The sequence below is a fragment of the Macrotis lagotis genome, chromosome 5 (genome assembly GCF_037893015.1).
Source record: "Macrotis lagotis isolate mMagLag1 chromosome 5, bilby.v1.9.chrom.fasta, whole genome shotgun sequence".
Classification (NCBI taxonomy): Eukaryota; Metazoa; Chordata; class Mammalia; order Peramelemorphia; family Peramelidae; genus Macrotis; species Macrotis lagotis.
In genome coordinates, this window is record NC_133662.1 from 157,340,061 (window position 1) to 157,353,328 (window position 13,268).

Below are 13,268 nucleotides of genomic sequence, written 5' to 3' on the forward strand. Positions count from 1 at the left end.
TGATGTGGCTTCTATTTAAGATATACAGTTTCTTTTATGAGTTCCTTTAAGACTGAAATGATGCAAAAAGAGGTTTCCGAGAACAAAGCGTTGAGTAACACCTGCCTTAAAAATCTTTGGCAACTATGATGCAAAAAACCCCAATACAAAAGAGATCAGCTTTCATAAGATGCTTTTGAGAAGACCAAAGATGAGTTAAAGTCTAGATTTTTCTAAGAATTCTTGACCAAATTTCTTTGAACCATCTTTGAGGGAACAAATCTGATGGTTTGTGTTAAATTGCATGATTCCTAGTATGTAGGTATATCAGAGTAAAGTTTTTAATGAGATAAACTTAAACTTAAGATCTTTAAAAAAAAATTACCAGTATAATGACAGAGAACATTTGACTGTCCCATTTACATAACTTTACAAAACTTCCAGAAGTAAATGTTTTTCCATGTAATTTTTTGGTTCTATTTCTCTCAGGTTTCTCATAGTATTAGACTTTATTCAACTCAATTCAATAAACATTTACCATGTAGCCAGATGCCAAGGCATGATTCAACATATTGCTACTGCCATGGTATACCCTTCCCAAAAATTGTCATCATCATTGCTGTTATAATTATAATTATTATTACTAATACTAACAGCAATAATATCAAGGGACTTTGTACTGCAATATTCCATTTATCTACAATTTCAACATGGGTATTCTCTCCAACAAAGCTAATTATAAACTACCCATGCCTTTTGTCCTTATCTTCTCAAATATTCACTAAAGGGATCCAACAGAACTTTTTAGAGTCTGCAAAGAACTTTACCTACATTACTTCATCTGAGCCTCACAACGATCTTGAGAGATGTATCTACTGGTTTGATTATTCCCATTTAATGGATTAAAGTCCTAAGAGAATAGATAATTTGTTCATTACTCTGGGACAAGTCTTTTTAACTTCAAGTCTTTTTAACTTTTTAACTATTCTATTATACACCATGCCACCCAGTGTTAAATTCCTCTAGATTATTATACTCATTTGTTTGACCATTGATTTGAAAAGTACATGTTTCCATCTCTTTTTATTCTTTCTCCTCTTCCATTTCTTTAAGTTGCTTGTAATATAAGCCTTTTGTTAAGTTTTAATCATCTCCTTTTAACTACTCTTTTTTGTTTTGTTTTGTTTTTTAATTTTGCAAGGCAATGGAGTTAGGTGACTTGCCCAAGTTCACACAGCTAGGTGATTATTAAGTGTCTGAGGCTGGATTTGAACTCAGTTCCTCCTGACTCCAGGATCAGTACTCTATCCACTGTGCCACCTAACTGCATCCTTAACTACTTTTAAAAAGGGGTGATGCTTCTCTATAGGGTGGTCTGTTACATTTCACTTTCTCAGGGAACCCAAATAAAAGAAAACTTCTCTCCTTAAATCTTGAGACGAAAAATTAATTCAGTCCCTTCCTAATCCCTGGTGGATTATTTTGTTACTAGGGTTTTATAAATGTGTTTTTCCTCATGAAAGATTCCTCAAAGCTTGTTAACTATACTTTGCTGTGAAAGATGTTCTGAAGTATAGACAAACAAAATAAAACATATCTTAAATGAAAACCTTATATGAAAATAACATATTTTTGACTAGTAAATAAAACCAGTTACAGAGAACCAACAGCTGGTCTTAGAACTCATAGAATTTTAAAGCCTGAAAGAGCATAGACTTAGAGCTAAAGCCTGAGAGAAGTTAAGTTTCCCAAGGATCACAAAGCAAGTATATAGCTAAGGCAAGATTTTTAACCCAGGTCTTCCTCCATTCATGCCCAGCACTATCCATTGTGTCATTTAATTTTAAACCTTTAAGAACTACAGGAATAACTAGCATCCAATTCCTTCTCAAATTTTCATTTCTTAATTCCTACACATAGTAATTTTGATAGATAGTATGTAGAGAGATGAATCTATCCTCTGACACCAATAAATTTTTTTCTCAATTGAAACAAAGTATGTTCAATATATAGTCTTGAAGAAACATGTAATCAATACCTATAACTCTATATAAAATTCTTGGAATCAGAGCCAAATTAGCACAATTGTAATTGATATTATTTCTCCAAACAGTGACATGGTGGGGAGGGTTCTTGCCTTCCTTTGTGAAGTATTTGCTTCCATATAGATCCCACCCTCTTTCTGACCAAGTGTGCTTTCTATTCTAATATTTTACACCCATCTCCTGAAGCTGCCTTCCAGAAGTTCCATGTCATATATGATCTTGGTGCCATGTCCCTCAGGGTAGAATGGAGGAACCTCAAGGGCAGAGATCAGTGAAAAGAAATCAGCCAGGTTGAGAATTCTGTAAAAACAGAATAATAAACTTTTATGCATCTGTGAAATGGGGACAGTCATACTTAAACTACTGACCTCATAGGACAATTGAGAGTAAACTATTTTCAGAGCACTCCATAAGTATGTATTTAATGTGACACACCAGCAACTAGCTCTCAAAATGCTATTGAAATTCTAGAGAATGACATAAACTGAAAAGGCAGACAATAATGTGGACCTTTAGGAAAGGGTTGTAGAGTTTCCCAGTGATAATAAAAGTCCCTGTGGTTTATAGCTGGAGCCTAAAGAAATCACCACTCATTTGAGAAATGAAGAAACTAAGACCTCAAGTGGGCAATATCACACACACACCTTTGTTGTTTTTCAGTCATTTTCAGTCTTAGCTGACATTCATGATGAAGATATTGGAGTGGTTTGCCATTTCCTCTAGTTCATTTTACAGATGAGGAAACTGAGGTAAACAGGATCCAATGACTTCCCAGTCTGAAACCAGATTTGAATTCAGGAAAATGAGTCTTCCTGACTCCAAGCCCAGAACTTTATGCACCTAGCTACCTGTATTACAGACCTAGTAAGGACATTAGCTTTAGGGTTTTTTTGTTAGGTTTTTTTTTGAGGTAATAAAGGTTAAGGGACTGTCCCAGGGTCACATAGCTAGTAAGTGTCAAATATCTGAGAGTGAATTTAAACTCAGGTCCTACTGACTCTAAAGCAGTACTTTATCCACTGCTGTACCTAGCTGTGCCAGGACATTAGATTTAAACTGAAAATAACTGGGTACTGATTCTTTTGCTGACACTTTTAATGTTACAAATACAAAATTAATGATCCTATGAGAAATCAGTCATGGGTTGTCAGGTCCTTTTAGTTGTTTTTTTTTTTTTCTCTGAATTGTAAAAAGAAGCAGGGTCTCACAGACGGGTGCCTCATAAGTATTTGTTCAATGAATTAAAATAAATGAATGATGAAATATTGTGCAGCCAAATAGTTACTTCTTACAGTGTTTGAAAAGGGTTGAAATCAAGGATACCATCTGTTACCAAGAGAGAAGCATAAAGTGATAGAGGAATAAGTCCTAACTGACGATTGCAATAGGGTATAGAATGGTCCTGGTGACTTCTTAATGTATCTCATACAAATCAGAAGAAAGCATTTAATCAAAAGTGAGGGAGAATACTTTAAGTTTTGAGTATTCTCTAACTTTATTCTATTTCCTTTTTTTATTATTATTTTAACATACTTAAAATTGTGTTTATTCTTAAGGTACTGGAAAAGAACAGAACAGAAAACATCAAATTCACCGATATAGGAAACTTCTTTTCTCTTTAACTTATAATCTAGAGCCCCGAGAAGGTTTAATGTCCAGTTTAAGGTCAAATTGCCAGAATTTAATGAAAAGGGGGAACTAGGTGACACAATGGATAGGGCACCAGCCTTGGAGTCAAGAGGATCCGAGTTCATATGTGACCTCAGACACTTAACAATTAACTAGCTGTTAGACCTTGTAACCCCATTGCCTGGGAAAAACCAAAACTAAATCAAAACAAATAGCCAGAATTTATCAGAAATGAGAGAGTGTAGCATAGTAGTAGATAGAGGTACTTAAATCCAGGAAGACCTGGGTTTTAAGTCCAAACTCCAGTGTGACAACAATAATAAGAGCTAGCTAGCACTTTATGATTTGCATTTGTTATGATTTTGCATTTGTTATCCCAAAGGTGAGGTGAGTGCTACTATTATTTCTGTTTTACAGATGAGGAAACTGAAGCTGAGAAAACTTAAGTGACTTGCTCAGGATCACACAGTTAGTAAGCATCTGAAACAGAATTCAAACTCAGTTCTTCCTGACTTCAAGGTTAACACTACTGTGTCACCTAGGGGCTTCCTTAATATTATCGTCATAATGATTGGCATTCCATAAAGTTTTAAGATTTTCAATGCATTTTACATATATCTTTTTGTTCATTATAACAATCTTATACCCTGTATGTTAGTGAATAGCAAGAAGAGAATTGTTCCTTCTACCCCAGATTGCAAATTCTCTGTAACTTTAACATTTCTTGTGGCAAAAGAATCTATCATCTTGTGAACAATCTAAATCTCTATACAACCTGACTATGCTGATCCTCAGACAGCAGCTATAAAGTTCTATTCTGATTCCTCCTCCTCAGAGTGAAAATGTGATTCTGGGCTCTTGAGTGTGTTATGAAAGTTCTGGAAGGTTCAGTTCTACTGGAAAGGTTTTAATTATGTGTCTGGTGTGATGATGCTTCAAAGATGGAACACAATGATGATCAGAAGGAATAGTAAATTAATAGTTCTAAGATCCCTAGTGTACATTGCTATTGTTGTTCACTCATTTCAGTAGTATCTGACTCTTCCTGACACTATTTGTGGTTTCTTGATAGCAGATAACAGAGTGGTTTGACATTTTCTTCTCCAGCTCATTTTACAGATGAGGAATCTCAGCCAAACAGGATGAAGTGACTTGCCCAGGGACATACAGCTAATAAGGTCAGATTTGAGCTCAAGTCTTCCTAATTCCAGGCCTAATGCTCTATAGAACTGCCATCATTCATTATGTCTAGATACAAAATTATATTCTGAAAGAGAGAACACCACAAAGCCAAAAAGATCTAGGTTCCAATTGTGGATCTGGCACATATTGGTTTGTATGTCCTTGGACAAGTCACTTAACTTCTAAGTGCTCTAGGAAGCTCTCTAAGATTATAATGTGAAGAGAATGTGGCTACCTGAAGAGGAAGGAGTCAACTCAAACAGGGAGTATGCTACATACACAATCATGGGACCAATCTATTCTTTATGTTCTTGCCTCAAAACAGGTCTCATTTTAAACTGTCCCATTCATAATGCTATTTTTCATCTTTAAAAATCTTGAGAGAAAAGCATCCAGTTCCCATTGCTTACACAATAGACTACAGTTCAAGGTTGTAGGTAATAAAATTGTCAAGAGTGGTGGAAAGTTATGGTGTCCTTGTGTCTTCCTTAGCAAAGGGAAGAGTAAAACTTATGGGAGAAAGAAAGTGTAGAAGAGAGAAAGAAAGGGAAAGATAAACCAGAGAAGCAAAGGTTGTTGAGTGATAGTAACACGAATTTCATCCTATCCAAATACTTATCACTGCCAAGTATGGAACAGGTCATTCTTGCTCCTCTATATAGTCAGTCCTTGCCTTACAGTCTTCTCCACCCTGGTCCACACCCCCCTCCAAACACCTTGACCTCCCAGTTCCTCAACATCCTGAACTCCCAAGACTGCTGTCTCTGGGACACTTTAAGCCACTCACACAGGAATGGGTGTGGACATACCAAATATCTCCTTTCCTCCTCCACACCCCTGACTCAACTGAATCTGCTTTGGAAGGCAGAGTCCTAGTAATAACTCTGATAGGAGATTAAAAGAATAGGCATTAGTCACTTGTAATAAAAATGGCTCACATTTAAATAGTGCTTTAATTTTACAAAGCATTTTACTTTGATTTCACTTGATCCTCCTAATAGTCCCATAAATTAGATTTTATTGTCATTCCCATTTTCAAATTAGGAAGCTGCAGATTAGAGAAATTGAGTCATTTATCCAAGTCCACATGGTCAGAAAGTCTTCCTGACTATAGGACCACTATTCTCTCCCCTAAGCCAAGTTACTAGGTAGTATTTTGTGAGCTTTCAGCATCAAGCTCACTATCCTGTATGTGATAAGCACTTAATAAGTTTATTGCATGGACAAGTAAATAAATACTACCACCATAAATAAATGCAATTGATGTGTTTTTCTCATTATGAATCAGTAAATGAACAATTATTAAGCACCTATAATTTTCCAGGCCCTGCTCTAAGTGCAGGAAGTACAAAGAAAGACAAAAAAAGTCCTTGCTCTTCAGGAGCTCACAGTCTAATGCAGGAGACAACAAATAAATTATGTACTTGCAAGTGATATGCAAGATAAAGAAATCAATCAATAAAGGGGAAGGCACTAGAATTAAGGGGGATTGGAAAAGACTTCCTGTAGAATAGGGGTGGGAAATGAAATTCTAGTCGTGGGCTGTTTAGTCTGGGGCTGCCGTGGCAACTGCAGACAGGACTTGAAATTCAATTAATCTAGGAGATTTGTAGGGGTGAATTAATTAAATTTTAATTAACTATAACAGGCAAAGGATGTTACAAATATGTAAATGACCCTTGGCAGGAAAAAAAAGTTCCCTGCTATAGAAGGCAAGCTTTTAATTGGAATTTGAAGGAAATTTGAAGGCAGAGATGAAGAAGGAGGTCATTTTAGTCATTGGGAGACAGTCAGCAAAAGTGCTGAGTTCCAAAAATACTAGGAACAAGAAGGATGCCAGGGTTACTGAATGGTAAAGTACATTAGAAAATGTAAGGTAAGAGAAACCTGGAAAGTTGGGGGCAAGGGGCAGGCTCTAAAGGTCTTTGAATGCCAAACAAGAGAATTTTATATTTAATACTGGGGGTGATAGAGAGCCACCAGAGTTATTGAATATGTTTATTGACCAGCAGGAATTTTTAAGACTTATATGAACATCATGACATAAATTAAACATAAGCAAAACTTATAAACTTTTATCTAGCTCTGAAGAAGCCAGCAGATTCCTTACTTTCCCCATGTTCCACTATCCAATCAATCACCAAGTTTTTTGGATACCTACACATCTCTTGCTTCTATCCCCTTCTCTCCTCTTACATGACTACCATCCTAGTCATCCTTTGCCTGGATTATTTTTATAATAGCCTAATTGGTCTTTCTGCCTCAAGTCTCTCCCCCTTTCTAATCCATCCATCTCTGCACAGCTGCCAAAATAATATTCTTAAACACAGGTCTGACTGTGCTTAAGAAGATAAACCCTTGTATAATAAACTACCATGGCTCCCTATTAAATAGGATCAAATTTAAAAACTTCATTCTGACTCCTTACTATAAATTACTACTTATTATAAATTACAAAGGCTTATTATAAATCACTCCCCTCTTCTTGGACCAGCCAAATTGACTTTGCTATGCCTCCCATAAGAAGTTCCACTTCTTTGCGTTTGCACAAGAATGCATTGGAATGCACTCCCTTCCTACCTTTGCCTTTTAGAATCCCTAGCTCCTTTTAAAGCTTCTTCAAAGTTGCCATCTATAGCAGGGAACTTTTTTTCAAACCACACTTTGTTAACTTTGTTAACAAAGACTTCCATCTCCCCCTGAAAATTATCTTGTATTTATTTTTAGATTATTACCTATATTTTCATATGTGTTCCTATTGTGCCTCCTGTTAGAATTTCAGTTCTCTAGAGGCTGAAAGGATTTCACTTTTGTCTTTTTAACCCTCAGAGCTAACACAATGATCAGCATATATTGTAAAGGTTTAAGGCAAATAGAGCATTACATGAGTTCAAATCAGATCTCAGACACATCCTAGATCTATCACCCTGGGCAAGTCATTTAACTTTTGTCTCCTTCAGTTTTCTCAACTATTAAAGGGGGGATGATAATAACAACTACCTTCTTCTGTTAGAATAGTGTGTGACAATAAGTAATATTTATTGATTGACTAATTGACTAATTGATTACTAGCTCCAAGGATGAGAAAAGGAAAGCTTTATATGAAAAGAATATCCCATAAAAAGATTTAAGGATAGCAGATTTTAAATGAATAAGTGGATTATTTCCAGTTCCATCCAATAAATATTTATTATCACCTACTCTGTGTCTGACACTGTGCTAAGTACTGAGACTATAATGAATAAATAGACAATCCCTGCCCTCAAGGAGCTCATAATCTAATCAGATTTGCTTGATTAGAGTTGAGGTTGTGGGAAGATGTATATCTGAAAATAAACACTGTTAAGTTACATAATAAAACCTGGAATTTTGTGATCAGAGAGTCAAATGGAGCCAATGTGATATATTGAGAAAGAGAATATTTTTAAATTAACTTATTTTGGGAGTGGTTGGGTGGCACAGTGGATATAGCACTGGCCCTGGAGTCAGGAGTACCTGAGTTCAAGTCCAGCCTCAGACACTTAATAATTACCTAGCTATGTGGCCTTGGCAAGCCACTTAACCCCATTTGCCTTGCAAAAAAAAAATAAAAATAAATGTTCTGAACCAAATATATCTTAGTGTGGATGAAAAGGAAGGTCCTAAATAAGAGATTTTATACCAAAAAAAATGCATAGTAGTTAATGGGTAAATAATGTGATTTCACCTTTCTCTTGCCATCATACAATAACACAAATAATTTAGATAGTTCGATGTGTAAGAGACAGTCTGGGGAATCTAAGTGAATCTCACCTCAGACACTTTATTAGCTGTGTGGACTGAAGCAAGTCACTTAATTTGTCTCAGTTTCAGCTCCCTCATCTGTAAAATGGAATTATTGGCAGTGTTTACCTCACCCTGTTTTCAGAGTTGTTCTGAGGTACAAATGAAATCATATGCAAGTCATTTTGCATTCCTTAAAGTGCTGTGTAAATATTATCTATTATAAGTTTTAGCTATTAGAAATGGCCCATTGGTTCTGAAATGGATTTCAGACTCTTCTTGAGTCATTTTCTCTTTTGTCTTTATTTTACCTGGATATATCAGGACTAGGGAATGTCTGCTCTATAGGTCTGCATGCTAAACACAAAGTACAGTTTCACACCCAGAGGGGAAGTGAATTATCAAGTTCAAAGGAAGAAGAAGGCTTAAGGACCAGTTGGATTCTATCTAGGAATGGTCAAGAAAGGCAAACCGCCTTGGATAGAGCACACATTGGGACAAAATGAAGGCTATCTGTTGAATTAATTGAATGCTAATTTGGAAAACAAAAGTTCTAAAGAGCAAAAGGGTGCAGATGAAAAAGCTAATTTTGCTAGAAAATAGAGATCTAATTTTATTTCATATCCCCTCACCTCCCACTGTTCTCTTCCCTTTCTTCCTTCTCTTCCCCTTTTTTCTCCCCTCCCAAATAACAATAAGAGTTCAAATCCATCCACAGACACTTATTAGCTCTGTGACCTTAAGCAAATCACTTAACCTCTTTGCCTCAGTTTCCTCAATTGCAAAAATGGGTATATAGCACCCGCCTCCCAGGGTTGTGGTGAGGATCCCATGAACCCATTGTAAAGTCCTTAGTACAATTAGTAATAACTATGATTTATATAAAAAAGTGTTAGTAGTTATCATTATTATTGTTAAAGGTAAGTATACTGGTTGTGGTTTGAAAGCAAGATTTAGAAATAGGAACCCAACTAGAACCCTTTAATCCTAAAATAGGAACTATTCTATGGGACACCCAGAGTCTGAATCTGAGTAGGCAGGCAAGTTCATGGGGTACCATTTATACAAGGAGCTAGCAGTCAATTTGGCTGTGTGACAAAAATACATAAAAAGTTGCTTTAATATGGGTCTTTAAGAGTTATATAGGACTTTAAGACTCCATAGTACTTTAAATTCATCATCTCTTTTGTGAGATGATAGAAAAATACTATAGATATTACTAAATCTGTTTTTACTAAGGAAGTACCTGAAGCTTAGATTTGTTAAGTGATTTGCTTATAGTCCTACAATGGTTAGTCTTCAGAAGAAGGTCTCTCCTGAACCCAAATTGATTTGCTCTTTTCACTCTACTTATCTCCCATAGCAACTATCAATACTATTTGCCATCAGATGTCTTTTCTTACCCAGTCTCCCCAACTGTACCCTCACCCCCAATAACATTAGTTCTAATCTCTCCAGGTATTTTCAGTGGAGTGCAGGGAGTGAAAAACTGTTCAGCTCCCATCAAGAGAATAGGATATAGCAGAAAATTCACTGTCTTTGAATCATGAGACCTGATTGGTTTCAAGTTCAGACTGTGCTGTTCACCAGCTATATGGCTCTAGGTAAATGGCTTGTTTTCATCTGTAAAATGAAGGCTATCGGACTAAATCAAAGGATCTTAGAGACGGGAACTTCAGAGGTAATGCTGAAGCAGGGTGGTAGTAAAGATTTCAGCTCCGCTCCAAGAGTCACTTGTTAAATTGTCGAGGGGAAGATTTACATCTCAGAGAACAGGAAACTACAAATGAGGGCTCCATTTATTGTTTTGCTAATTGTCTAGATTTCAGAAAGTGATGGAAATGTGTTAAATTTAAAAGCGTCTTGGGAACATCTTTTTCCCAGTTGTTCACAATTTACGGATCCCTGGCACTTCGGGTGAAGTGACAAACCAGTCAAGGGCTGAAGATGCTTACGTGGGCTAGAGGATGCGGGGCTTGTGGAGTGCGCGGCTGGACAGCTCACCTGAGACCCCCGCCAGGCTCTGCCTGGAGCCCCCTCTGCGGGACCCCGCCGGGGCCTGGCTCCTTGCTGTCACCCCCCGCGCGCTCGCGGCTCTCTCACCTCTCTGGGGGTTTCTTCAGCTGCTGGGAAATGAGCTGGACGCCCAAACCCCAGCCCGCGCCACAGAGATTCCCCGGGGGCGCGGGAAAGTCCACCCCTAGTGGAACCCGGGCGTGCTGGAAGGAAACCCTCGCTCAGATACCCACAGAAACCCGCCCCTCCGCCGGCCTCGTCACACTCGGTCCTCCTCCCGACCTGTCTGCTCTCCCATCCTCTCTCTCCTCTCGCTAAGTGGGAGAGGACCCCGCGGGGAGAGGCTCTTTATAGGGTCCTTCTCAACTCCCCTCCAGCCCAGGACTGAGCTTCTGATCTGGGTGGGGTGGGGGGGAGTGGGAAACCTCACCCCCCACTGCCCGCAGCCCCCAAAATAGGAAGGAAGGGGAGGAGAAATGAGGCCGGGATCTGCGTCTTTTGGTTAGTGGAGCCGCAGGGACCAAGCTGTCCCATCCTAATAAGCTCTAGCCCTCTCCGCCTGTGACGCCTCCACCTGGGTCTGCCCAAGGGCCCAGCTGCGGCACCCCGCGTGGCCAGTCACTCGTCCGGCAGGGGGCCGGACGCCGAGCCCCGAAGGGCCGAGACCCCAAGAGCGCAGCCGGAGGAGCACGTCCCTGGGCAACAGGTGGACTGTCGCCCGCTGCCCAGCTTGGAGCGGCGCCTGAGAAGACAGCGGGAAAGGCAGCGATCTCAGCTCTTGGTTAGTCCCCCCCGCCCCATATTACTATTTCCCCCTGCTAATAGGTAGCTCCACAATAAGACAAGAAGCCAAATCTCTCAGAACAGGTGGGGGTCTGGAGAGAGGCGATCATTGGGAGTCACATAATTATCTCGGAGGACGGAAGATGCTGCTCCGTTGGGTGATTTGTACAGCAAGAGAAAAAACTCTTCTTTGGTAAAATACAGTATTCTCCCCATTTGAATCTATTCTATGCAAAAGGACCTCTTGGGATTTCAGGAGGCATTATTTTTCAACAGACATTTCTGAGGTAATGAAGAGGTGAGGATTTGCTGCTTAATTTAAAGGTCACCTAAAATGACTCAGTCTAGATATAGGCTTATTATGAGGATAATCTAACAAGATCCACTTAAATATTCACTAACAAATATATTTCAAATCTGCTTTAAAACTAGGGAGACTAAACTTTCTGAGAATTTAGGTAAAGGTTGCATTCCACTGAGTATTTCTCAAGCTTCCTACTAGGCCAATATATCTTTCCCATGACTTGCTCTGTCTTGACAGAGAACGACAATTGGACAGGAAGTTAACAGGAAACTGTTGTGGCTTTGAAGCGGCTCCTTCAACAAGGCTTTTTGAGGAATGGAAGAGAGGAATGTGTGGTGATAGGAGTGAGAGAGAATTACATATTTTCCAGAGGACCACCCCCTCCCCAACATACATACACTAACTCTAATGGAAGAAGTAAAGATCTGCTTTACTTCCTGTGAATCTTAAGCACTTGGGTATTAGTTGTTTCTCAGGCCTGGGAGGAGTTGTTATTTCACATTGGCTTCTTAAAATGAGTCACTGTGCTGTTTAATTTTATAGGCTTTTGTTAATGAATTTTAAAAAAATTAGACTTGCTTTGTGTGTGTGTGTTTCAAAATAAGACTACAGGTATGTTCCATGCATTGTAAACGTGGGATGAGTTGTATGTAGAAGGTTCAGGCTTTCATTTCCTTTGGAAAATATCTGTTGGTACATTCTATCAGATTAAACTAAGATAACTATTAAATTATCATAAACTCTGCCACATATATACCCAAAAGAAAATTCATCTTATCTTTATTTTGTGTTTTTTAATTTTCTTTTGAATAGTACTAATATGTCCCTTCAGAAGATGCTACCTTTAGGAAGTAATTTCTAAAATGTCCCTCCACTTGTCTGTCCATAGTACTGTGGGTTTTCACTGCCACTGTCTATAACTGGTACCTGAGCCAAGGGACAATTTTTAGGAGCAGGTACTTTACATTGAAATTCTTAAACCCAGAGCTCTTCACAACTTTTTCATTGCTGTTGAGTGATAAAATTCTGGAAGAAAACGACAGGCAGACACTCATCACCAAAAGTGAGAAGAGGAAAGAGAGAGAGTACTTTTGAAAAAAGGGAAACTGGAGTCAGAGGAGGAACTTCAGTGATATAACTGAATTTATCACAGACCTGGCAGATGGAATGGTCTAGTTCAATACTCAGATATGTAGAAAGGTGGATTGGGCGGGGGGAATATCTTTTTCAATAATGGTAAAGCACAGACTTTTCTTTTAAATAAGCCTCATTTTCATGGACTTTCATTTGAAGAGTAAGGATCTTTAAAGACTTTTAATGATTCTTATTCATATTATTCTTCATTTTTCAAATCAATTATCTAAGGATGTTAGGGAATAATACTTCAAATTACAATGATATTGTTTTGAAGAAAGTAATAGTATATAAATGGCATAATGGTTTTTATATCCCACTATACTGGGGTGACTTTCTGAAAGTCAGGGATGGAGCATAGGCATCATTGCATCTTCCTCAGTACCTACCATAGAAATGCATATTATAACAGGAAATTAATTCATGATTGTTGA

At 38.2% G+C, this 13,268-nt stretch overlaps 1 protein-coding gene across 3 annotated transcripts in view; it reads left to right on the plus strand.

Moving 5' to 3' along the window:
- The window catches only part of STX11 (syntaxin 11), a 55,667-nt gene that overhangs the window by 1,092 nt on the left and 41,307 nt on the right, over positions 1 to 13,268 (plus strand). Inside the window, exon 2 of one of the 3 annotated variants that reach the window (XM_074187763.1) lies at positions 4,071 to 4,125. The exons of 1 other annotated variant lie outside the window; for it this stretch is intronic. The gene's annotated coding sequence lies outside the window, so the exon portion shown is untranslated. Of the gene's footprint in view, positions 1 to 4,070; positions 4,126 to 10,720; positions 11,395 to 13,268 lie in introns of those variants that run through there. One more of the 3 variants, XM_074187764.1, reaches the window with a different exon arrangement.